The 27,189-nt window shown below is 43.2% G+C and overlaps 2 long non-coding RNA genes across 2 annotated transcripts in view; one reads left to right on the top strand and one right to left on the bottom strand.

Annotated features, from left to right (window-relative positions):
- Nucleotides 1–6,470: 6,470 nt before the first annotated feature.
- On the bottom strand, nucleotides 6,471–24,241 carry LOC140846667 (uncharacterized). The gene is made up of 3 exons (XR_012126016.1): nucleotides 24,196–24,241; nucleotides 21,164–21,222; nucleotides 6,471–6,773 (listed from the first exon to the last, which is right to left on the bottom strand). It is a non-coding gene; the product is annotated as an uncharacterized lncRNA (long non-coding RNA).
- Nucleotides 24,242–24,367: 126 nt separating this feature from the next.
- The window catches only part of LOC140846834 (uncharacterized), a 32,662-nt gene continuing 29,840 nt past the window's right edge, over nucleotides 24,368–27,189 (top strand). Inside the window, exon 1 of the long non-coding RNA XR_012126282.1 lies at nucleotides 24,368–24,599. This is a non-coding gene — a long non-coding RNA (uncharacterized lncRNA). The remainder of the gene's footprint in view (nucleotides 24,600–27,189) is intronic.

Genomic DNA, 27,189 nt, shown 5'->3' with positions numbered 1-27,189 from the left:
GCACCTTGAATTCATCTCAGGACCCCTCCCTTGGGCATCCTGTGGGCCGCATGTGCATGCTCACTCTCATGATGCTGGGGTCTTAGTGTTTCCATACCTTGTATAAAGTTGCTGTTTTCTTCTGCAGTCTGTTTGCAGGCTGTTTATTCCTCCAGGGACATTCTGAATAGGATTCCAAGAATAGACTTGGAGATTATTAAGAGTCTTTCCAAAGAAACACCAGCAGAGAGGAATCACCCCCATAGCTCACAACTGTCTGGGGTTGGCAGAATCCTGGCTCTGAGCAAAATCTTGGGGAATGGGGCAAAGGTTCCAGAGGAAAACAGCTTCTGGGAGGACAGCATTTTATACCCAAAGCACTGAGCACATCCTCATGCAGAGTGAGTCTGACGTGGAAATCCCTGGGGATTGGGGCAAAAGGAGGCCCGCAGGTTTCCATCAGGCTTGCAAGGAAGTTGATATTAAACAAGAAGGCCTGAGCAGGGGCAGAGAAAAGAGACTGAGTGAAAAGGAAGAAGAGTAGAACAGAGCGATAAAGGAGAGAATGAGTGTAAGCGAGAGCAAGAGAAGATGGAATGGCAAGCAGAGAAGTTTGATTCTTTGCCTTCCTCAAACTTTCCTTAAGCACAACATGTGCATCTCTAAGGGGCAATTTTATCTTGAGGGATTGACTTCCAATAGCCAGGATGCTCCTGTTGCTCTGGACTCATATTGTTCAGTGCTATGCTTCTCTTGGTCAGTTGTTGCTTATAACCAGACAAGAAGAAACCTTGCTAACTACCCCGTGAGGATGGGATGGTTTGGCTGGAGGAAGAGCAAGATCTTTTGCCATGGTACCAATAATATTTACTCTGTGTCAGGGACTGTGCAAGGCTCTGGGGTGCATATGTGGTCAGTAAGACCCAGTTCTTATCTTCATGGTGGTCACCAGCTAGAGAAGATGACACATGTTCATTGAGCCACTGAGGTTTTTAAGCAGAGAAGGGGTCATGGTCAGATATATACTTCACTAAGATCACTCTGTCTGTGTCTGGACAATGTGTTAGAAAAGGGCAGAGAGGGATGCAGAGAGCCTGGTTAGGGGTTAGGAGTCTGGTACAGTAATTCAGGAGAGATAATGGATGTGTGGGAGGGAGAGCAGGAGATGGAATTAGAAAACATCTGGGGTAGAACTGGCATAAATTGGATATGGGATGGAAGGGAATGGGGCAGGGGCATTACTCCCTGTTTCAGACTTCACCAACTGGGTAGAAGGAAAGCAATTTATAGAAATACAGGATATCAGGCGAGAAATAGTCTGTTGGGGGAAATGAAGAACTCTCTGAGATGTTGTGAGGGATGTAGCAGAAGGGCCCACTTGGCTTCTAGTCTGTGTTCCTTCCAGTGACCCACTATGTACTCCAGAGCCTAGACAGCCAAAAAACTACATTTCCCCCTACAAATCAACATGGTTCTGGGCCATCAGTCAGCTACAGCCACATGAGTCTTGAGTTCAGAATGGAGGCAGCAGAGCCCAAAGCACCCTCTCTGTTGATGCAAATCCAGCGGGTGTGAGAGCCTGTGGATCCAGCAATGCTGACCACCTGCTGCCTGGTGGCTGCTGCAGAGCTAAGCCCATAGCTGGGACAGGTTTCCGATTCCCCAGCTTTCTGCTATGGCAAAGATAACACTTCTCCTAGAAGGTTTCTTTGGCAAGGTTAGCCTGGGTGTCATTTCTGGAGACTTCACCAGTCCTTCCAACAATTTTTAAGTATGCAGTTCCTTGTGGAAGCCACTTTCCACTTAAAATGCCTAAAATGGTTCATGCTAATAGCAACTGAAACTTCACAGATACAGGAGCAGTAAGTCTGCAGAATCTGCAGACATTCAGATGTAAACACACAGATGACATCAGATATACAGGTTTGGAATTTAAGAGAAAGGACTGGACTAGCAATTTATGGATGTTGGCCTATGGATTCTAATGGTGAGATTATACAGGTAGTTACTGCCAGGAAAGGAATTGAAGGGTGAGAAGAAAGGAGGGCCTAGAACACAATCTTTGGAAATACCAGTTTAAGAGTAAGTTAGAAAGTAAGTTGGCTGTTGGAGGAAGATGGTCCAAAGGTAGGAAAAATGTGTTAGTGTCACAGAAGCCAGAGGTAGAAAGTGGGTCTACAAGAATGAATCAGCATGGCGGAAGCTGCCGGGGGTCAGGCAAAGTGAAGGCTGAACGTGTCTGTTGAATCTAGTCTTTGCTAACTGGCAAGAGCAGCTCTGATTGCAATGTTGGGAATAGGTTTCAAATTAAAAGGACTTAGGAATGAGGGAGAGAGAAGGAAACAGATACCATGAGGGTAGACAGGCTTTTAAAGAGGGTTGACCATCCTGAGAGGTGATGTAGCTCAAAGGAGGAGAGTTTTTTTGAATCTTTAGTCAAGCTAAGTCAGCTCCTGTGATGAAGCATTAGTGAGATGCTATGTGAAATTCTATGACATATTTCATCTCAACTATGTAACTTTCATACAGCACATTTTTGATGGTGATGAGATGAAATTAGGAGAGGGTTGGGGAGAGAAAAGATGCTTTTATAGCTGTGAAAACATAGGAGAGGTAGTTTAATGATGGTGGGGTGATTTTAGGCAAGGAAAAGGGGGCAGAGGGCAGCTTAGACCAAGGAAGGATGGGGCCAAGAGCCAGATGCAGCAGGAATTAGCTGTCATGGGCAGCAAGTCCAGGACAGAGGGTCTGATGGTATTTACTCTCCTTGCACAATAATAGACAAAGTTCTCTTTTTAGATTTGTTGGGGGCTGAGTGCCAGAGATTTCAGGAGCGTGAAGGTCTGAGTGGCCATTTTTCAGAATGGCAGGGTGAACTCCCTAGCTTGCTAGAAGTGTCAGGAGACTGCTTGGGTTTAATGTCAAGGAACTAACAGTGGTGTCAATCCATCCAAGCATGAGATTGTTCCCAGCAGCACTCAGGCACCTGCTCATGGGCAGGGAGCAGTGGTCGGTGCTGGTCCTCCAGGGCTGGTTTTCAGGAAAGGACTGTGGTGAAGGAAACTGACAAAAGAATAACCCAAGGCTTTTCAGTTGGGGAAAGTGGTACCACCTGCTGTGGTGTCTGAAGCAGGTAGGCAAGCTTGTGGTTGTCACAACGAAGGAAACATTATTGGAATTTAGTAGACAGGTGCCAGGGAGGCTAAATATGCCGCAGTGTGTGGGAGGGTACCCCACACAAACAATCATCCCCCCAGGTGACCAATAAAGGCAGAAACTGAGGGATGGGGGGCTCTAACCAAGCCAAATAGATGGAAGGTGAAAACAGGAGAGGAAGTGAAAGCAGATCAAAGAACAGGGAGACATGATCAGGTGAAAATCAGACCCAGCAGGGAGAGACTGAGCCGGCAAGCCTGCAGGATTAGAGGCTGTGGTCAGAGACTGAAGCTTCTGAGCCGGCGACTGCAGAGGCAGAGCTGCTCCCAGTGATGCCGGAAAAAAGGTGCTGATGTCTGAGGCTTGTGAGAATCAAATACCAAGATGGGGATGATGTGTGAGAGATTTATTGGGGCAGCACCAGAAGGATAAAGGGGTGGAGGCAGGGTAGGCCGAGAGAGTGTTCAGACACAGCCCAGGTGTGACGTCTGGGAAAACAGAGGGGGCAGGAGGGAGGACTGGGAAGGGAAGCTTTGGAAAGCAGTGGTCCTCTTGAGAAAGCATCAGCCAGACACAGCCTCAGTCTCTCAGCTCACACAGACCCAGCCCAGAACAAAGACTGCCCATCAGAGGAGTCCCAGAGATGGCGGAAATGGCCAGGCTCGGTACTCCTCAGTGGGAGGACTGGATTTCAGCCCCATCACTTACTTAGAAATCTCAGGGAAATTATTGTTAAACAGGGTTGATAATAAATAGACCATGTTCAGATAGTTGGACTAAGGAGATTTCTCTTATCTTCCACATTAGATTCAGTGCACCTAGGTAGTAAAGAATCTATGTTTCTCTTGCTCTGTGAATCTTAGTACAGTCATTCTGTCCATGATGTAATCAGAATAAAGGTGACGGGGGTGGGGTGGGGTGGGGGTGGGAGGGCTGTCAGTTAACTAGCAGACATTGTCAGAGTGGCTAAGTGGATTATTGGGTAGGAGAGCAAGAATGTGTGTGCGGGTATGTGGATAAAGTGAAGGTTCCTGTGGCCAGGATTCTCACCTGGCCCTGGTTGGCTAGCTCACTACACGTGTGGGCAATACGTTGTTATTGACTCTATATAAAGAGCTCTTCCCAGTGCTCTGCGTGACATGGTGGCACGGCTGCAGGAGAGCAGAGATAAGATTGGAGTGGTGGCAGCACCGAGGACAGAGATTGAGATGGCTTTGCGGGCAGAGAGGCCCTGGCTTGCTGCTGCATGCAGACTTGCTCTGAGTGGATGGGATTCTAGTGATTGACCTGTCACCATGGGAATAAAGTTGGGTATAAACCCTTTCACCCCAAGAATGTCCTACTGTCATTTCCTTGGTTATATTGAGTCCATAGTGAACTTGCCCATTGGCAAGACAGTGTGTTTCATTGTGGGAGCAGGTGGATTTCACTAATCAGGGACAAATACCACCCTGGAGCCCCATCTTCTCTGCCAGGAGGAGGAAGCAGCTTGCTTTTCCTGGGGAGAAAGGACTGTGCGAACATCCCTGGAGAGAAATGTGTCTGTCCATTAGACTGGTAATTAAAGGCTCCCAGTAAACCAAGTCTCATTACTCAGCTTAAGGAGCTGCCTAGATAGCGTCTGGCACTGTGTCAAGTGTGTGCTTGGCACAGAGCTGAGCCTGGAGTGGTCCCGTCCCTGGGGGAAGGCCCGAGCTGGGGGCCCAGGGAGACCTGCCTGTGAGTGGCCCCCTGCGACAGGTCCCTGTTTATATCATGCTGATGGGAAGCAAGCATGTTCTCTTCTCCAAATATTTAAATCAGCTGTTAAGAACAGGGCCCTGTCACCTACATGACTGAGTGAACATTACAATGGTTAATTGTTGGGATCTGTGTGGACAACAGGAGTCCCTTGCATGTTAAATCTCTCAGCTTCAAGGTAAGCTGTCTGCAGTCATTCTCTAGATTTCAGGGAAGTCTGTTAGAATCAAAGTTCAGATAAGTGAACACAGATCAGTTCCCTCTTCCTCAGTAGAGCCTGTTACTTACCCTTCACAAATGTTTGACTAATTAATCCCTTGCGCTGGGGCAGAGCTGGTGGGGGAAATACTCATAGCTTAGCTTTGTAAAATGTTCTCTTGTTTGTAAGGCACTTTCACCTGCATCATCTGGATGCTCTTTACTGTCAGGTGTGGTTCCTATCCAGATTAGGGAGAATGTTGATATTAAAAACCAGCATTAGCACCACAGCTGTTGACTTTTACTGACAGTTCCCTGTGTGCCAGGCCCTGTTTTAAATGCACTGCAAGCAGGCTGGTCAGTGGCAATAGGGGAGCCAAAAGAACAAAAAGATCAGCATTTGCTCTGCACATGTTGCTTTTACGTGCTGGCTACATATTTTGTCTTGCCCACTTGATTGTATCTGTAGCTTTATTTCTTTCTAAGTTAAAAAAATATTTTTAAAACACAGTTTATCATCACTTTAAAAACCTGATGAAAGTGGAAAGGCACTTTTCCTTCTGAGGCACTGTGGGCATGGTCAAATGTCTCTGCACTGTCCCTGCAAACAGGGCTGGACCAGCTAGCCACAACTACTTCTGACCACCTTTGAAGTGCAAGTTAGGTCATAGCAACCTGTTGGTGCCACGTTCCACAAAGCTAAACATTTTTGGCTGGTCATACATGATGTGGTTGCTAAAGACACAGCCTCTGTGAGACTTAAAATGCCACGATTGTTTAAGAGATCCCAGAAAATTACTCTGTAAAATCTAGAGGAAGCCCATTTCCTCTTCACTTGAAAAGCCTCACACACACACACTCCCATACCTAATACATCCTGAGGTGCTCAGAGCTCTAGAAAGCACCAAAACACTGCACTGCACACAACTTCATTTAACCCCAAACCAGCAATTCTCAACCCTAGCTGCAGGTTACAATCCCCTGGGAGGCTTTTGAAATTCTGATGTCCAGGACCAACCCCCAGAGGTTCTGATTTAATTGTCCTGTGGTGGGGCAGGGTGACCCACCTGTCCCTGTTTGCCAAGGACCAAGGGGTTCCCTGGATGTAGGGCTTTCGGTGCTAAAACTGTGACCATCATGGGAAAACGGGATTAGGGGGCCTCCTTGGGTGGAGAAAGGTTCTCTTTGTAAGTGTCCTTCCTAATTCTGATGTGCAGTTATTGTTGAGAACCACTCGTCTGAACTCTTCTTTAACCCACATGCTGAGGACAGGTAGCTTAAGATTTGAGAAAATAATAAGGCCCTTTGTAAATGAGAAGTCCTGGCCAAAGGGCACCCTTTCCTCCCCTGTGGGGTCCAAGGGAATCAACCACATCCAGGGAGCAGCTTGCCTGTTTTCTCCTCTCACTGGGCTGAAACCCACCGCTGAGGCCCTCTGTTGAAGGGGGGAGGGACTACTGCGTAGATTATTTTTTAGCCTAAGAAGGCTCTGGTGTGTGGTTGCTCAGCAGCCCAGCATTCCAAACTGGGTTACTGCAAGCAGAGCCATCATCAGTCCTAACCAGCAGGAAATTCCAAGAAGATCAGATGCTCCTCTTACTTTACTTTCCAGTTGGCTTTCAAATGCCTTGTTTCCATCCAACAGGGCTTATAATAATGCCTTGTTTATATCCATCCATCTTTCTCCTGAGCTGCTGAGCCTGGAGTGAGAGAAGATCATGTAAATCCTGGAAACGTCTAGTTGTTCAATGGTTCCCAACCCTAGTATCCTAGTCAATCCCTAGGAAGCTTTTAAAAATCCAGATGCCCAGGCCCATCCCCAGTCCAATTCAGTCAGAAACCTGAGGCTTGGGACCCAGGCCACACCTCTGAAAGCTCCCCCCAAGTGAGAGTAACACATAGCCTGGGGTGAGAATCACTTCAGAGCACTGCTTCTCAACCAGCTGTGTGAGCCCCGAACCAGCTGCTCAGCATCACCCAGGATTTATTGGAAATGCACATTCTCAGGCTCCACCCTGGACTTGCTGAATCACAAACTCTGGGGACTGGCCCCAGCAATCAGTTTTCACAGACCTTCTAGGTGATTCTCATGCATGATAAAGCCTGAGAACCCACGTATATGACAAGGTAGTATTTTTAAAATCTGCTGACATGCTTAAACTGTTGCCTCTAATTTCCTTGTCTGCAGCAAAATTATTTTTCTGATGACTCTCAGTAATAAAACAATGACACCTGGCTCACCTGGACTGAAAAAGCACAAAAATACACCTGGAGTCCTATTGTTATTTCTGGATTGGGAACCACAGCAAAATCTTACAAAGCAATAGAGGAGAATTATTTGGTCTACTGTAATTAAGTTATCTGCTTTAGTATTGTTTTAAAAGGAGCAGCTTTCTAGTCTTTACATCGTATTTCTTTACCAACTGTGCTTGGAGCTGCCAAGAAAAAATTATGTCCCAAACAGGTTTAATTAGGGAGATACTGGCTTCTGGCTTGGAGTTCCCTAGGGAAATATATGCTATGGCAGGATGGAGTGTTTATGATGTAGAATTGAGGGCAGAGAACCTAAATTCGCTCTAAAGTAAGCAGGGTTGAGGTAAGCATAGGAGGATGGAGAAGTTGGGAAGGTAGAGAAAAGAGGGTGGTCAGCAGTTATTTGAGCCAAGAGAAATGAAAGCAAAGATGACTTGTTTTCCAATCTGGAGTGTTGTTGAAATTTTAGGATTGAGATCTTTTGGCTCAAGAGTTATTGAAGGGCACATGAGTACAGTTTTGAACATGGATGGGGTTAGGGGTGCCAATGCTCTGCACAGTCACAAATCCCCATATTACTTTTGACTCCCTGAAAACCTACTGTTGACCAGAGGCCTTACCAATGACATAAACAGTTGATTAGCACATATTTTATATGTTATATATATTATATGCTGTATTCTTACAATAAAGTAAACTAGAGAAAGGAAAATGTGTTTTTCGAATTGTTGCAAATCTCCAAAAGTTATTCCAAAATATTTACTGAAAAGAATTCTCAGATAAGTGGACCAATGCAGTTGAAACCCATGTTACTCAAGGATCAACTGTACTTTTTAACTGGAGAAGTTCAAAGACCTCTCTACTCTTGTTTCCCCTGCCCCCTGTAACTTATAGACCCAAAACACAGGAAAAGACAGCTGACTTTGACCAGGCATTTGGTTTTCCAGAATGTTACTTTTTCTAAGTAAAAATCAAAAACTCTTAGGTGGTGAATCAACAGTTGTTCAGATAATTGTCACTATTAATGTATTTTAATCCTCACAACAACACTATAAAGTAAGAATCATTGGTCCATATCCTAAATTAGAAAATTGAGTGTCAGAGACTTTAAGCAAATAACTTAGTCATTTAATGACAGAGCTAAGATTCTAATCCAGGTCTGTATGACTCTTAAGAACCTTGGTCCAGAAAAATACTAACGGGGAACATTGAATTGTGTAGCCAGCTGGCAGTTCTACATCTAGCTACAACACAATTAGTCAGGAACTTGACTCCTAAAAGGAGATGTCTTTGAGGTGCAATTCTCTATGGTGGTTGTACACATCCTATGACATCTTCTGTCACAGACTATGTTTCCAAGGATGTTTATTTAGCAAAGATAGTGGTCTCCCCAGAGTAAAGGGCTGATTTGTTTCCTGACTAGGATAAGAAAAGAAAGTATCTCCCTCAAGCTCAAAGGTCAGACAAGTTTTCTAGTTCTCCTCCCCCTTGTAAGATTCGGGTTTTCAGCTTGATGTTCCTCAGCTGTGACACACACCCACTGTGTGCATAGCATCCATCCACCTGGGCCTGCCTCCACACTGTCCCCATGAGACTTAGGAAAGCAAGGACAGTTGGTGTGGCTGTGAGTAATAAAGTCCTTTATCTCTGACCCAGGAGTCTCGTGTCTTCTACCATCCTCTATGAAACCATGCAGGCTAACTTGTAGCCTCAGAGCCTCGGCAGCTCCTGAAAAAGGCAGAAAGAAAATTTGTTGCTGACTCTTATATCTTAGTGTATACACCTAATAGCATACTGTACTCCTTCCCAGTCCCTCGCTGCTGGTTATGGCTGAAATGTCCTCATTGTCCTCCTTGGCATGTCCCTGGAGCCTCAGCTTTTCTAGAACTTCCCCTTCTGAAGCTATTGACTAGACCTATTGTTTCTCTGAACAAAATTCAATGTCCCTTTATTTATTTATTTATTTGTTTGTTTGTTTGTTTGTTTGTTTGTTTGTTCTATGATAAAAATATAAGATGGTATGGCCTCATTGTCCCAAGACTCTTATATTCACATGTCTCTAAAGAAACAGAAGTAGGTCTGGTATGGGAATTCTCCCTTTTCTTCACAATGGTGGCATATGCTACCAAGGCCTTGTAACAGGCCTTGTACACTCTTCACACCGTCTAAACATCCCCATCCCCTGTGGGCCACTGTGGATAAAGTGAAGGTGCATATGGCCAGGATTTTCACCTGGCTCTGGTTGGCTAGCTCACTACACACGTGTGGGTAATATGTCATTATTGACTCTATATAAAGAGCTCTGTGAGACACAGTGGTATAGCTGCACAGCTGCAGGAGAGCAGAGATGAGACTGGAGTGGTGGCAGTGCCGAGGACAGAGACTGGGAAGGCTGTGCGGGCAGAGAGGCCCAGAGGCAGAGACCGGCTTGCTGCATGCACACTCACTCTGAGTGAACGAGATTTTAGTCACTGAACTGAGACCATGGAAATAAAGTTGGGTATAACCCTTTCACCCCAAGAACATTCTACTGTCATTTCTTTGGTCACATTGAATCCTTAGTAAACTTGCCCGGGGTTGAAACCCATTGGCAAGACAGTTACCTACTGCCTATCTGACAGTTTTTTCCCTTTGAGGATGCTCTATATGCAGTTTTTTACAATCTGTGAAAAACCATACCCGTGTACTTGTGTGTATGTCTAATGAGTATAATTTGCTCTGGAAGGATAGTTTGACTCCATCATCACTATCTCCCCTAGGTGTGGCTCATATGGAGCAGTCTGTGGATATGGGGACTGTTGAATGGAGCATAGAATTGGCCAAAGACACTAAAAAGTCTGCATGGTTGGCAGAAACCAAAGCTAAAATTGAGTCCCCGTAAGACACAGGTACCTGGAGAGAGACAGAATCCTTTGCTTTCTGGAACTCTGGGTGGAGGTGTCCATGAGAACCCAAGTGCAGATCCTTGGGTCAGGTGGGCTGCAGGCAAATTCATTGTGTGAATTCTGTTCTGGGGTCTTCTTGCCTCCCTGGATTGCTCCTATAACTCCTCCCTAGAGATCCAAGATGCCTTTTTTCCTTCCTCAATCATGATAGAAACAGCCTAAAATTTTTATTCATCTAAGTTGTCCCTCCTACTGCAGACTTTTCAATGCCCAGGGACAGAGAGAAAAGACTCTCTAATGGCAGAATTTCACACTTCCACAGCAGAAGGGGGACTTTTGGCATGGGGTGGGCCTAGAGATAGCTAGTGTCAACTGCCCAGTCTTCCTGCAGCTTTCATTACTAACCAAAATGAATTCCTAGAGAGATGTAATCTGCTTGGCACCTGTGGAAAAAGTGAAGGTAAAGTTGGGTATAACCCTTCCAGCCCAAGAATGTTCTTCTGTCACTTCTTTAGTCTCATTGAAGCCATAGTGAACTTGCCAGGGGCTGAATCTCATTGGCAAAACAACTGGCAGTAGTCAGCAGGATTCATTGTTGACCAAGGAAAAGAAAAGGCTGCCCTTATGGGAGGAGTGTTTCAGCAGGCTGCACCTATGGATGGGGAGACATTCAAGTGTCCCCCAGTGGACATGTGGTACTGGGAAGGGGTGGAGGGCTAGGGTCCACCCCAAGAGGAAGAAAATTTGTTGCTGACTGAAATGGCATCACTATGAAGTGCTGTGGAAATGGGAAAGGATGTTGTGTAGGCCGAGAGGAAGCAGCACAAGAAGGAGCAGTGGCCCAAGCAAAAGTGGCACGAGAAGCAGCATGAGAGTGCAGACTGCCAGGTGCCATGGGGCAGGTGAAGGATGTAGTGGAGCCATCAGCCCCAGAAATGGAGGAGTGGAGGTTTGATGAACAGGTGAGGGTGGAGGCCCTGCCAGTGCCAGAGGCATCGGCCCCTCCTCAGTTGAAACCCTACCTGGTGGAAAGCTGGGGAAAAGCTGGTGGAAAGCAGGAAGCACTTGTCAACCGCAGGTTCTTCCAGGAGAGGTGCAGCCCCCTCCCCAGTTCATGGAGCACTCCATGCTCTGCTTCCATCCTCAGGTTCAAGCACAAAAGGAAATACAGTCTGCTTCTCAAAGAAAGAATTTAAAGGGCCCCGCAAAGGTCATCAGTGCCCAGACATGAGATGTGGGTTTGATTTGAAAAGGCAGGAGCAGGCAGAAAGAAATTGGATGACTGGAGCTGTGGCATCAGCTGAGACTGGAGCATTGGTTCTGGCCGCTGAGGATGAAGCAGAGGGCAGAGATAAAGTGGCCTGTGTGCCAGCTTCCTAGCACAGGGACCATTGCAGAGGATTGAGCGCACATAGATTGAGAGGCGAGAACCCTGGAGGGGTGGAGTGTAGATAAAGTGAAGGTAAGGTTGGGATAACCCTTTTACCCCAAGAATGTTCTACTGTCATTTCTTTGGTCACATTGAGTCCATAGTGAACTTGCCCAGGGCTGAAACCCATTGGCAGGACAGCACCTTTCTCAGGGTGACTGTTGTGAAAAGACAGACAGAGGGTTCTTTAGCACTGATTTTAAAGGCCTCACCCACTCCCAAGGCCAGGGCAGCTGCCTCCATTCCCTAGAGTTGAGTGACTGGAGCTGGTAGCACTGTGACAGCACCAGCCTGCTCTGGCCTCCCCTCAACTCTGCCCCTTTCAGGACCTCTTGGGCCCTGAGGGAACCCTGGAGCCCCAGACTCTTGCACAACTAGTGGGACTGGACTGGATGTTACATAAGACTGCTCATGAAGGTATTGCAGCTAGCTCAAAACTGATATTGATTGTTCTTCTTAAGAAAAATTCTTGGAGGCTCAGAGGAGGGTGAATGAATGGTAAAGCATGAGTAGGGTTGAGCTGGTGGGGCCACAGTCACTCTGAACTTTTCTTTTTGACTGCTCAAACTCATCAGCCATATTGATTCCCTATCACCCATGGGGTGGGAAAGTTTGGGTCCTTTTCAGAGATCTAGGAACCAGGTGTAGGAGCTGTATGGCTGGCTATTTTGCAAACTAATCTGCTAAGAATTAGAAGAGTTGATAGAACTGAGGAAAGTCTATTGCAGAGCTTCCCTTGCATTAATGTACATACAAATCACTCTTCAATCATGTTACAATACAGACTCTGGTTCAGTGGGTCTGCCTGGGTTTAAACCAACACTTCATTTCCTTCAAGCTTCCAGAGGACACTGAAGCTGCTGGTCCATTAACCACACTATCAAGAGCAGGACACAGACAACTGAGTAAGCTGTAATTGCTGGAGCATCTTTTAGGGCTAAGACCACTGTTGTGGATGGACTTTCTGTGTCCTATCCAAATTTGTGTCTTGAAGCCTTAATTCCCAATGTGGCTGCATTTGGAGGTGGGGCCTCTAAGTTATCAAGGTTAAAGGAGTCATAATGGGGTACCCTGATCTGATAAGACTAGTGTCTTTGTAAGAAGAGACTCCGGAGACCTCACGCTCCCTTTGCATGAGCACAGAAGAGAGGCCATTTGAGGTGTGCAGAAAAAACTCAGTTTCCACCTGTGAGTCTTCTTTACATTTACAGAGAACATTCACACTGTTCAGATCACCAAGTATGTGGAGGTTTTTCCCCACACCAAGCAATTTCCTCCAGCACCAGCTACAAAAAACTCAATTGACACTCTCTACCTGGAGAGAGCACCAGATCCCACAGGTGAGGGGTTCAGTCCCATAAGACTGCTCCCATCCCACTTCAGATGCCAATCACAGGTGGTAGGTCCCCAGATCACCCACAACTTTTGTCCCATTTGGCTACAGGTTGGAGGTTCCCACGACCCCATGAGTCTTTAGGTTTGATTAATTTACTAAAGTGGCTCACAGAACTCAGGAAAACATGTTCGCCAGTTTACTAAAAGAAACAATAAAGGATACAGATTAACAACCAGAGGAAGAGACACATAGGCAAAGTCTGGGAGGGTCCCGAGTGCAGGAGCTCTGTCCCTACGGAACTGGGGTGTCCTCCTTCCAGTGTGGCTGTTTGTCCACCTGGAAGCTCTCTGAACCCCTTACTACTGGGATTTTACAGAGGCTTCCTCACATAGGATGATCGATTATTCACTCCATTTCCAGCCCTCTCCCTTCTCCGGCAAGGGTGGGGCTGAAAATTTCCAGCTTCTACTCGTGGCATGGTCTTTCAGGTAGCCAGTCCCCATCCAGCACCTCATTAGAACAAAAGATGCTCCTAGTGCTCTTATCCCTTAGGAAATTGCAAGGGTTCAGTGGTTCTGTGCCAGGAGCCAGGGGCAGGGACCAGTTTGTATTGTCTGTTATCTCACATGAAGATGCAGTAAGAAGGGGGCTGTCTACAGCGAGGAAGACGGCTCTCGCCAGAAACTGACCATGAGGCACCTTGACCATGGACTCACAGCCTCCAGAACTATGATGAGGTATCTGCTGTTCAAACCACCTAACCTGTGGTATCTGGTTATGGCAGCCTGAGCAGACTAATACAGTCATCATGGTGCCCACCCTGGATGTTCAGTCCCCATAACCTTTGGTTCTGGAGAACCAAAAAAACTGCTGCGCTCTAGTACCTGACAAGTGACGATTCCTAAGCCCAGACAGGCCAGCTGCTCCCTGAACTCACCACACCATGATGCTCTGAGGAAGTCTTTCATTGAGTCAGTGGGTCTCTATCTTCACCGCGCATTAGAATGACTGGAGAGCTTTAAAAAATACTCATGCCTGGATACTGCCCCCACCCCCAAAGGGTGGTGTGCGTCTGAGTGCTGGATTCTTTCAAGCTCCTGATGTGATCTACAGTTGAGAGCCACTGCTCCAAGCACACATTTTAGGGGCAAGAAAAGTCAGTTGGTACTCTCTGCTGGAGAAAGGGTATAGTTATCTCTCAGTAGACATGGGTGTGTAAAGGGGTCAGCAACAGCAGGAAAAGTATGGGAACAAAAGCTTTCACCCAAGTGGCAAAAGAAACCGGAAGTGGTCAGGTCAGTTTCCTGTAAAAGTTCCCATCTGCTACAGTGGTCCTGCCCATTTTTGTGATTAGAGGTTAAAGAATCCTTAGAACCAAGCAGTACAATGCATCCTTTTAGTTAGGTGAGAGGTAAGGTCCTGCTGGGTAATTGTAAATCTTGATAATTAAAGAGGGTTTCCCAAAATGTCGGTGCCAGCCTCCTGATCAATACAAATCTCTTCTGCTTTCTTCTGGCAAAAGCCCAAATTTCCCCTTCAAAGTGCTGAGTTGCAGTTACTATTTTAGGGACAAGGCTGCCTGTACTGCTCCTTGGAGCTCTCTGAGTTCTCTCTCCTGCCCCCAGTTCCCAGAGTCAGACAGCCAGCCCTGAGAGACTAAAGGGAAAGCAAGAGCAAAAGGCACGATCACTTCTTCCTTCTTGTATTTGTGTAATTTGGGTTTACATTTACCTATGTTGGACCATAGTACTCCTTCCATTTTCCATTGCACTTCACTGATGTCTGGAGTGGTGCTAAGTGTTCGGAGTGGCGCTAAGTGTTCTGTAGCTGGGCTACACTTTTATCTTTAACCCAAGGAACAAGAGAATTTCAACACAGCTCCATCTACTTGTGGATTTAACTGATCCCACTCATCACTCTAGATGCACAATGCCTGGGTTTATTGTGCTGGATGAAGCGGTACATCCAGGTAGTAGACATGTCTATAAGCTGAATTAAAGAGCCAACAGATATGGACATCTCTAATGGAGAGGTGGCTTATCTTATACATGGTGGGAACAGGAAATTGCATATTCTGTACCTGGTATATAGTAAACATTTAACATATTGCACCCCATTTGAATCTTACAACAACCTTATGAGAATAAACATTATTATAATCTCATTTTATAGATGAGGGAGATGAGGTTCTGAGATTTTAAGTAATTTCTTTGCCCAAGGTCTCGGCAGTTTTAGAACTAAAATTTATGGTCTGGCCATTTCTTTCCAATTCTCCTAGGAAAAGTCTGACCATCTCAATTTTATGGGAGAAGGAATTAGGCTCCAAGTCTAATTAACCTGCAGGAGGTTGCTGAACAGAAACAGTTTACAACTTGTTCAGGTGCAATCTGTTTCTCCATGGTCTTTGAGATTTTCTGTTTCTGCAACAGTCATGAGCCACATCACCATTGGAAGATATCTCCCCATTCATGGGAACTGACAGGGCTGATGGATTAGTTCCTGGAGTTGCCAGTTATTACTGGGCTTTGAGCTAGAGTCCATTTTTTGGTTTTATCCTTTTGTGGGTAAAAGTATAACATTTCCAGAGTATCTCTCCTGGCTTTAGTTCATTTGCATATCCTCAGGGGTGGAGAGAAGTTCATCTCCATATCAATGGGTAATTACCTGGGCAACCAAGGGCATGTCTGAACCTGAAAGTTTACAGGGAGAGGCTGGCTTACTTGCTTGCTTGCTTCTTCAGGAGCAGAGGAGACAGACAGCCCTGGACTGCAGTTTGTGAGCAATAAATGCGTTTTAAACTTTATTTCTCCCTTTCACTGATTTTGGGTTTTAGAGGTATTTTGCCCCGGGATTTCATCTCCCTGGACTTAAATCTTTCAAAGACATTTCAGGCAGCAGTTAATCAGGCCTGAAATTAATGTGAAATTAGAGGACTTTAAGAAACAAACTTCTATTTTTTTTCTATCTCTCTTTGAGAAGCAAAATATAAATGTGAGTTATTTTTCCTTTCTTGACATTTATAGCACCTGCTCATCAACCTCTGGAGCCAGCTTCACAGTGATTCGTATGAACACATGGATGGCTGGAGTTCTGCAGAAGCACATCATCATTTCTATTTAAGAAAATAATGAAAATGCAGCAGTCTTAAAGTCATGCTGCTTAGACTGGGATGAGATCCTTTCTTAATCTGTGACCCAGTTCAGCAGAAGATGCTTTGGCTGGGAGGACTGATTTTGCACTGACCTCTCTGGATCACTGTTCATGCTGTCTGATGTAGTCAGCGAGGGTTAGGCTCATAGTTGGGAGATAATAATTCTGGATCATGAGCAAATCTTGGCCTCATTAGTAATATAATCCACTCAAACAATGGAAATAATTAGTAAAATTTGCCCAAAAGTAGGTAACATTAGTATCTTGTGTTTGGAAACCCCACTAGGCCCCAGATACTTCAAAATACTTTTCTGTCTCACTATGGCTCATCTTGCCCCTTTTACCTGGGCTGAAACTATCCCAGTTACCTATTTATATAATAGATGTCACAAGTTCAGCTGCTAGATTTCAATTTTTCTCCAAAATATGATGGTGGAGACATTATGTTGAGAGGCTCTGGGGAAATTATCAAGGTATCTTCTATTAGTATATGTCAAATAATTAGATTAGGCATCATAAACTTAGATGATGTCAAAGGTTGAATTGTGTCCCCCAAAAAAGGTATGTTGCAGTCCTAATCCCCAGTGTCTGTGAATTTGACTTTTTTGGGAATTAAGATGAGGTCATACTGGAGTAGGGTGGATCCTAATCCAATGTGCCTGGTGTCCTTATAGGAAAAGAAGACACATAGTGACACACAGAGAGAAGACCATGTGACGATGGAGGCTGACTAGACTGACGTTTCTATAAGCCAAGGAATGTCAAGGATTGCCGCAACACCAGAAGCTAACAGAAAGGCAATGAACAGATCCTCCCCCAGAGCTGCTAGAGAGAAGATGGCCCTGCTGACACTTTGGTTTCAGACTTCCAGCCTCCAGAACTGTGGGAGAATAGATTTCTGTTGTCTGAAGCCACCAGGTTGTGATAGTTTTTTAAGGTAATCCTCGGAAACCAACACAGACAAGGAGAGGCTGGCTTTGATGTCAGAGTGGCAGGTTTCCGTGGAATTAGAAAGCAGGGCATTATCTCCCTTGATGGCTGTAGGTTAGGGGGGGTGCCACCAACAGCTCTGTGTGGGTGACTTCTCAGGACTGTGGCTTCCCCCCCACCCCTGGGAGAAACCACTGCAAGGCAATCAGAGTTCTGCTGAGGCACTGGGGCATCACCTTTGGGAAGGGCCGAGATCACTGAACAGGCTTGCAAAATTGACAGAGGATCAGGTGCTTAGACAGGGGCCTAAAGAAAGGAAAGATGGCCCAACTTTGTCTATTGCATAATTGTGCCCAGGGCCGTTTCCCTCACAAGAGACAAAGAGTCACTTATTACTTCTGCAAAATCCAGGAATTAATTGGCCTAATGCCTGTTCCTTGCACCACTCTCCTTGGGGTTAAGTTACATTCTCCATTCTCATTTTTTCACCTCAAATGTCACCTATTTCTGTCTTTATGGCCTGCCAGAAGAAAGTTCAGGAAGCCAGTTTAGTTACATTTTGTTTCCTAATTCCATAGGTGCCTGATAAATGTTGGTCAATAGATTTTTGTTTTTCATCCAGAAATGGATGTCCTTTGAAGTGAATGCTGTACTGCATTATTCAGAATCCCCCTCAGAATTCCCCTCGGGCACTCCGGGCTGCTGAGAGCATACAGGTGTGTCTCTCCCAAGGGACTGCTTTTGTCTGAAGTCAAATAAATGCCTTCATCAAAGTTATTTAATGAGTGGTGTCTACAAGACTGCAAAGGCCCACCCCTCCTCAAGTCAGGACAGCTTGGAAGGGTCATCCCAGCTGCCGAGCTCCTGAAGCCTTGGCTGAGGCCTGTTGCAGCCACCTCACTGGCTGATTCCTCACCTGCCTTGTCCTGCTGCCCTTGCTTTTGTGCAAGTCTTGCTTCTGTGTACCTTCCACCTGCTGCATGCTGATCTCAGAGTCTGTTTCCCAGAAAACCTGATCTAAAACATCCTTCAACTTGATCATATGTGGAGGAGAAATATACTAACCACCCTTCTAGATGTAGAATCTGCAATGCACAGAGCTATGGGCAGTAAAACAAAAGGCTACCATGTCCCTCCATTGTCTCTTTCCTCAGCCCAAGGGCTGGATATTTAAGGTTCTCCTACTCCACGGGGTTTCAGGAGTTCTGAGCCAGTACAGCTGCACAGTAAACATTCCCTGAGTTTGGTAATGATGAGTGCTCATGCAATTTAGCTTGGTCCCAGGATGAGCGAAATGGATCTTTCAGAGTTTTCTTTTCCTCCTGTTATGGAGAAGACGGTCTTCGAAAGGGGTATGAGTTTCCTGGAGCTGCTATAAATGTAGCACAAACTGAGGGCTTAAACAACAGATACTTATTATCTCACAGTTCTGGAAACACTCAAGGTGTCTGCAGGGCCATGCTCCTTTGGACGTTCTCGGAAGGAGTCTTCCATGCCTCTCCACTAGCTTCTGCCGTTTGCTGGCAGTCTTTGACATTCCTTGGCTTGTAGACACATCACCCTGATCTCTGCCTTCAAGTTCACATGGCATTCTGCCTATGTGTGTGCCTGTATGTCCAAATCTCCCCTTTTTATAAGGATAATAGACATTGGATTAAAGGTCCATCTTACTCCAGCATAACCTCATCTTAACTAATTATAATCTTCAATGACTCTATTTCCAAATAAGGTCACATTCTGAAGTACTGGGAGTTACGACTTCAACATGTGAACTTTAGGGGTACACAATTCAACCCATAGCAGGTTCCATTAAAACCATTTACTGTGGAAGTTCTATTTTTTGTTTCTGGAATCCCAGATTTTCTCCCATGCTCTACAGTAGAAGTACTGGAGCTGCAGGGGGACCAGAGCTGAGAAGCACGGCCTTCAGCAGTGGGGTCTGTGTCTGGGGTCATCAGGCTCAATTCAGCAAGGAGTGAGAATATTGAAAAGCCTGCCCTTAGACACCTGAGGCCTGGCTGGCTTGGGAACAGGTTCCTCCCACTTGCTTGGTGGGTGTGGACGCGTGAAGGATGTACCATCCTTTAAGTAATGTACATACTCTGCCCTTAAGGAGAGGAACATGATTCTTCAGTCTTTATCTGTGAGATGAGTGCAGTGATTGCCTTCCAATGTGTATGTGTGGAAGGGAAAACAGTAACTGGCAGATACCACCTCAGCCAGGTAATAAGTCAACACCAACAGTGATAAGTCATGTTGATTGTACGAACAATGATATGATGTGACAGAAATGGCACTTCACCTCCGTGGTCTTCTTCCCAAAAACACACATCCTAGGCCAATCATGAGAAAAATATCAGCTGTATCCCAGCTGAGGGACGGTCTGCAGAATACCTGACCAGCACTTCCTCATAACGGTCAAGGTCATCCAAAACCAGAAAAGTCCAGGAAACTCACAGACAAGAGAAACCTAAGGAGAGATTACTACGAACCGTAACGTGATGACCTGGATGGGATCCTGGGACCAAAAAGGGATGTTAGATAAAAACTAAGGAAATGCAAATAAGGTATGGACTTTAGCTATAATATTAATATATTAATATATGTGTCAACATTAGTTCATTAATTATAACAAATGTATCATACTAATGTGAGGTGTTAATAACGGGAAACTGGGTAAAGCGTACATCTTCACAAACTCTTCACAATTTTTCTGTAAAACTTTAAAATGAAACTTCTAAAATAAAAATGTTTTGAAAGTTGAATTTAAGCAGCACCATCCTCTGATTGTTTCTCTTCACACTGGAAGTTTAATCCTGTGTTGAAAGGCATGACCTTTTCTTTCACTGGGCTTCTTCACCTTCTCCTTAACCACATACCACAGCAGAATTGTTGCAAAGGCACCCCTGCCTTTGTCCCTAGCATATGTCTCTAACTTACTGCTGCCTACATATTTGAGATTTCTCCCACTAGACATGTCTTTATACATCTGTTCTAATCCAAAAGTCCTTCACTCCCTCTTCGGAAGACACCCCTATAGAGTAGTTCTCCACCTTGACTGCATAAAGAATCACTGGGAAGTTTTCCGAATCCCGCTGCCCTGGCCCCACCCTTCTCCCCAGGTGAGCCAATGTGTAGCCCAGGTTGAGAACTCCCACCATGTGCTACTCTCCATGGATGTCAGCTGTGTTATAGGTACTTCCTATCTATCCCACTAACAACAATTCCAATTATACTGCTTCTTTAGAAAGCTAGGTAAATTTGCATTTCAAAAACTTTGATAAAGCTTTCCTTTACCTTTTTCTTTTTCTTAGCCAACAGTTTTATCTCACAACTGCTCAAGATCAGAAGGCATGGAATATTGGCCTCTGTGAAGTGTTGCTTATTCCCAGGAGTAATATTTAAAAACAGGTAACAAGCAGAGGTCCCCCACCTCTATTTAACTAGAAAGCCAAAAGGAAGGAAAATAAAGAAAACTCATCATTTTTATTGTTCTTGGCTTGTTCAGAGTTATGGAAGGACTGAGGCCCCCAAAGGACAAAGATAGAGGTCCTAAAGATAGAGGTGTCAGCAGAAGGGACAACAGGTGTGACCCTGGAAGCTGAGAAGCAAGATGAAAGCTGCTTCACCTTGATTTAATTTACACAGGGTTTACCCCCTGAGACTATGATCTGTACCCCTTTGAATCTTTTGTGAAGTCGTTGCCTCTGGAAAACATGTCCAAGGCTCATGTTTGCTCTTGGTGAACAGAATCAAGGTCGGATGAAGAGAAGATTCATTCTAGTCCCTTCTCCAGCATGACACATGAATAAAGGGGGCCAGAGTCCAGGTCTTTTATTTTTTAACCTGGACCCTGGGAGACAAAGGACAGACCTGCCCAGGCTTGCCTCCTTCATTACTGGCCAATTGCTTTGACCTCCTGACTTTGCATCCGGCCAAGAATTCCATTACTGCATAGGCAGCTACAGGATTGCCTCATTGAGCAAATATTGATTTAAACTTACGGTCTCCTGACACTCTTATAAAGTCCATTTCATCAGAGACTAAGTTGAGAAAAGAGAGAGAATACTGTTTTTGTTTGCTGTTTGTTGTTCCAAGAATACTTACGGAAAATTTCAACATTACTTTTCCATATGAATCCATCAATACATTGCCTCTTTCACAGGCTAGAAGTGGAGAAAAGATAATCTTGATTTTAGAAAGAAAGTTCTAATACTCTACTTCTGCTTTTCAATTTCCTTTTACATGCTTAAGAAGATCTTTTGCTGTCCATTATTATTGCTGTAAAATCCTATTTACATTAAATAACAATGACAAAAATAATTTGGTCTGCATAGTGCCTTTCCTTTCATGACTTCAAATGATTTTTACAATGCATCACATAACAGATTTGTTTGGCTTATTTTATTTTTCTTTCCAGTCTTCTAAAACTATTTTGATAAAATAAAAAATATACTTCCAATACTAAATATACTTAAAACTTAAAAATCCAAAATAAAATATCACACAATAAAGACAATATTCAGTCCAAACAACTACATCTTACTTCAAAGAAAGTTAAAGTGGTTTCCACTGTGACCTACACAACTGGTTTACTACGTTTCCAGTATTTCTGCTGCTTGAATGTTTCTGCTGACTACACTTAATTCTGTTACTATCCCAAAGTCTTCCTTTTGTAGTTTCTAATTTGGTTAATTTGGAGAAAGAACAGTCGCTGTCGATAGAATGACAATGAAAGGACATATTTTAGTAAAAGTTGTATACATGCCACTGTATTTTATAATGAATGTTTCAACAAATTCCCAGATACCTACAATCTTCACTATCATTTGTTAATGAGTTTATGCAAAGCAGGAATACTTTGGTAAATGATTCATTACTGACTTGAAAATTTTTGTGTCTTCTGAATGTTTATCATAATAAATCTTCTAAACTATTTTATTAAAACAAATTCAGCTGAAGAACAGTTTTGCTTATTTTGAGATGCAATTGCCATATTTCCATGGTATTGACTTGGTGAGGATTTGCTTTCCTGATTATTTTTTTAAATTAGGAAAATAACATTTACTCATGTTTTTTTGGAGGTTCAAACAGATCCCCAATCACTCTCTTTTATTAAAGTTTTTTAAAAATATTGTTTTAGCAACATAACCCATGCAGAAAAATGTGCAAATAATACTTGCACGATTCAGTGAATATAAGAAAGTGAACACGTCAATGAGCAACCATAAAGTTCAAGGTAAAAAATGTTATAGGCACCCCAAAATCTCCCTTTGTGCCCCCTCCCAGTCACTATCTCTTTTTTCCTCCCCAAACACAATCATACTCTGACTTCTAATGCTATAGATTAGGGGTTTTTTTTTTGTACTTTATGTAAATGGGTACATACTATATGAACTCTTTTGTGTCTAAGTTCCTTACTCAACATAATGCTTGTGAGATTCATTTGTATCATTGCATGAAGCTAATTACATCCACTATCATGACTTTAATTTCACTGTATGACTATACCACAAATAAATTATCTATTCTGTTATTGATAGATATCTTGCTTGTTTCTAGTTTGGGGTTTGGAATGGTTAATTTTATATGTCCAGTTGACTGGGCCACAGGATGCACAGATATTTGGTCAAACATTCTGGATGTTTCTGTGAGTGTTTTTTGGATAAGATTAAATTTGTAGACTGAATAAAGCTGATTGCCTTCCTAATGCATGTGAGCCCTGACCACTCAGTTGAAGACCTGAATACAACAAAGAAGCTCACTTTGCCAGATAAGAGAGAATTCCTCCTTCCTGGCTGCCTTTGAACTGAAATGTAAGCTTTTCCCTCCTTTCAGACTCAAGCTGAGATGTTACCTCTCTGTGGGTCTCAAACCTGCTGGCCTGTGGACTGGCACTTCACCACCAGTTCCCCTGGGTCTCCAGCTTGCCCACCCACCCTGCAGATCTTGGGACTTGCCTGACTTCAAAACTGCATAAGCAAATTCTCATTATATATTATAATACATATATGTGATATGCACACACACATACACATATATATACCTTATTGGTTCTGTTTCTTTGGGGAACCCTAATACAGGGCTCTTAATATCACTGTGAACATTTTTGCACATGTCTTTTGATATACACATGTATACATTTCTCTTAGCTAAATATCTGGGAGGGGAGTTGCTAAGTTAAAAGGTAACCCATTATGTTTGATTTTAGTAGATACTGACCAACAGTTTTCCAAGTGATTATGCTAGCTTTCCACCATCTCCACCCCATCCGCCAGCAGGGTATGAGTGTTCCCCTTGTTCCACAGCAGGTCACCTTGGTGTTAGTCTTGTCAGTCTTCCAAATTTTTGCAGTTTTTGGGTGTGTAGAGGTTTTGCATTTCTCTGATGACTAATGAGCACATCTGCACACATTTATTGGACATTTAGCTATTTCTTTCCATGAAGTGGCTGTTCAACTTGTCTGCTCTCTTGTCTATTTTTCTATTTGGTTGTCTTTTCCTTGGTATGTATAATAAAGTTTTTAAACCCACTTATTGACTATGTTTTTCCCTAAATTTAAACTAACTGTTCACTTGTTAGAGGCAGTATTTTTGACTCCTCATTATGAAAGATGAAAATTTTAGGTCACCTACAATACCTCCAAAATGCTTTCCTTCTACTTCACAATTTGTGTAAGTTATAATTCTTCTAGTTTTACCTTAAAATTTTAAGTAATACATGTAAACTCCCATTTAGTGATCAAATTTAGAATCTATTGATTTGTCATTTTGTAAAATAAATCACCTGGAAATTCCTTGCTTCATAGTAGGCATTCAGCAAATAGCTGAAGAAAGAAAGGGAGGGAGAGAAGGGATACAAAGTATAAAAAGATCATTGCATCCATATTTTTTTCCTCCTTGTCTACACATTTATGCCAATAATATTCTTTTTGTTTACATTTTCGAGACTTACCATGTTTACACTTTGGTATATATTACGGTTGCCTTCCACATTTTATCTATAGGTTGATTTTTAAAATTCAAGACTAATAAAAAGCATTATGTTCATGTAACATCACTGTGACAGATGGTATTTTCCACAAATGGCTGCAACAATATTTCCAGTCCTACGTGTTCTTCAAGAAACTTACCACTCACCCATTAAGAGGCAGAATCTCTCTCCACTTCCCTTGAACCTCAGTGGGCTTTTGTTGATTGCCTTGCTACTAGAATCCAGTAAAAATGATGCTCTGTGACATCTTAGTTTAGGTCATAAAGACAACATAGCTTTGTCAGGTTCTTTCTTGGAACACGTGGCTTTGGGGCTTTGAGCCATTGTGAGAGAAGTCTGAAGCCACATGGGCCAAAGAGTGCCAAAGAGTTCCAGTCCTCAGCTGTCTAGTCCTCTAGTTTCCCAGCCCAGGCTCCAGCCATGTGAAGAGGGAGCCTTCAGCATGACCCCAGGCCTAGCCACCATCTGACTGCAACCTCACAAGACACTGTGAGCCAGAACTGCCTAGCTGACTCACTCATAAATTCCTTGCCCACAGAAACTCTAAGAGGTAATGATCATTGTTATTTTAATCATTAAGTTCTGGGATGATTTGTTATACAACAATAAGATAACTAGAACAGTCACTTACTGTAAAACTGGTTAGTATGATAGGATCTATAGAGAAAAAAAACATTATTCAATTTTGTTAAATTTGCCTCACTCAAAGAAAAATATTCTAAACATCAAAATCAAATAAGTGCTCTCTATAACTCTCCTTAACTTTTTGTAACTTACTCAAAATATGCATATATTAGATTTCCTCCTGAGAAAATATTTTTTTGTACAGCTCTAAAATTTTTTTTTAGAATTTTTAATCTGGCTTTCTTTTTCCTTGGTAGCAGAAAAGATCATTGCTTTATATTGTATTGAAATCTACTTTCTTTTTGAAGACGTTCTTCATGGGGTCCTCTGACTTTTCAGACTTACTGCTTCCTAGTTTTGCTGTACAGTTAACAAACTGGGATTTCACTTCACTTTTCTCTGGGTTAGCACCTTGTGGTTAGATCTCTGGGTTCAGTCTGGGTTAGGATCCCTTGTTGTTCTCTTTCTTGGGTTCCTTTTGTTTTCTATTAGAACATACACTTAAGTAATTTATTGAGGATACATAAAAGAAAGTTTCTGAGTATACCTGTAATCTCAATTTTTTCCTTGCACTTGATTTTCTGGACTGCAAATCATCCTTTCTCAGTATTTTAAAGGCATTACTCCATTGTCTTCCAGCTTCCAGTGTTGCTAGCGGGGGTCTGTTGTCCATCTTACACTTGTTTGAAGGTAACCTATTTTCTCTCTGGGAAACTTTTTTTTCTTTAGCCTTAATGTTTTAAAATTTCCACAGATGTGCCTAAATATAGCTAAGTATCATTTTAGTCAAATGCTTAGCATTGATTGGTCTTTTTTGACCTGAAGAGTCCCATCTTTTTGCAGGTCAAAGCACTTTTCTTTATTATGTCTGTAATTCCATCCTCCCTTCCATTGTTCTTAGAATAGCTTTTAGATAAACACTTAGTCTTTTGTATTTATTTTCACTGACTAAATTTTTCTTTATATTATCCATGTCTTTTTCCTTTTTATCCTGCATTCTGGGAGATATCTTTCACTTTTATCCACCAGTCCATAATTTGGTCTTCAACTACTTCCATTCCACTATTTAGATCCTTCATTGAATTTTTTAAAAATTCTGGTAAGCATTTCAAATTTCCAACAATTATATCTTGTTCTTTAATTGATCCCCTTAGCTCCCATGGCAGCCAGTACTCTTTTTAAGGGTGCAACAGCCTGTCAAATTTCTTAGAGGATAAATTAGACATTTTATATATCTCTCATATAAAAATATTTCTCATTATTTGTCTGTTTCCTCAGAGTCTATCAAAGTCTGAAACTTGCCTCTTACTGATTTTCCTCAAATGCCTCTTAATCTTTTGTTGACATTTTTGTGTAGGAAGAACTATGTGGATTAATATAGGTCAATGGAATGAATTTCAAAATAGGTATGTTTACTCAGAAAGTCATTTGCTGAATGGGAAAGTTGATTGTAGCTCTGTGTTGGTGGGTGATTTGCCGCAGGCAAGCTATCAAGTTGAAGGCCATCGCAATTGCCCAAGGAGGAAGGGCTTTCTTTGTCTGGGGGTGATATTCCACTTTGGAGTGGATTTGTGTTTATTCTAGAGGCTCCAAAGCCTTTCAGGCCCCCATTCCTTTCTCAGGACAATTTTCTACTCTCTTCAGAATACAGTCATTGCTGTTCCAGCTGAGGGTAAACATCCACTCTGCATGTGGAGTGGTGACTCTGTGGTTTATTTGTCCATGGTTACCTACCCGGATTACCACCCTAGGCCCATATTTTTTCTTTTTACCCACTGGCTCCGAACTTGAAGCCTCTGTAGGTGAGGAACATGGCTGAAGCTGTCTTGCATGTTTTGGCTTATGCATTGCCCTGCTTTGGGATATTGATATGGTCTCATTTGCTTTATGACTTCCAGAAATTTACCCAAGTCATTGAAATTTCTGCTGAAGACACTCTATTTGTTTTCAGCATTCCAATAGACTTCCTCATTTTTTATATTCTTTATCCACATTGCAATAATATCTTGGACAAAAGGGTAGGTAAACGCTCAGACTACCTTATTCAACTGGAATTGTACTTATAGGCCTAAAAATATTTTATTCAGTCAGTAAAATATTTCTACATTTGCCTAAAGCAGAAAGAGAAGATATAATCATGTTAATTTTTCTAATGGGAAAACCTTTAAGTCCAAGCAGTCAGAAGAATAATTCTTGTCCTTTATCACATTCCTAACAATTAGAGCAGCATAGTTATAAAATACTTGGTCTTTGAGCCAGACAACCTAGGGTAGACTCTTGGTTACTCCACTTACTAAGTAGATGATGTGAGTAAAATTGCAGTATTTCCAGAATCTCTCACCTGGCCTTAGTGTATTTCAATATCAATAGGTGTTTCCAAGCTGGTGGAGGGAAGTAGTCCATCTCTGTATCAATAGGTCATTACAAAGGTATGGAGAACAAGGGTATATCTGGACTGGAGAGGTTGGGTGGGGTTCCTTTTTGCAGCCAGGTCATGAGAGACACGGGCAAGCAGA

Source organism: Manis javanica, chromosome 16 (genome assembly GCF_040802235.1).
Source record: "Manis javanica isolate MJ-LG chromosome 16, MJ_LKY, whole genome shotgun sequence".
Classification (NCBI taxonomy): Eukaryota; Metazoa; Chordata; class Mammalia; order Pholidota; family Manidae; genus Manis; species Manis javanica.
The sequence above is the reverse complement of the archived record's forward strand: the minus strand, read 5'-3'. Positions and strand labels throughout refer to the sequence as shown.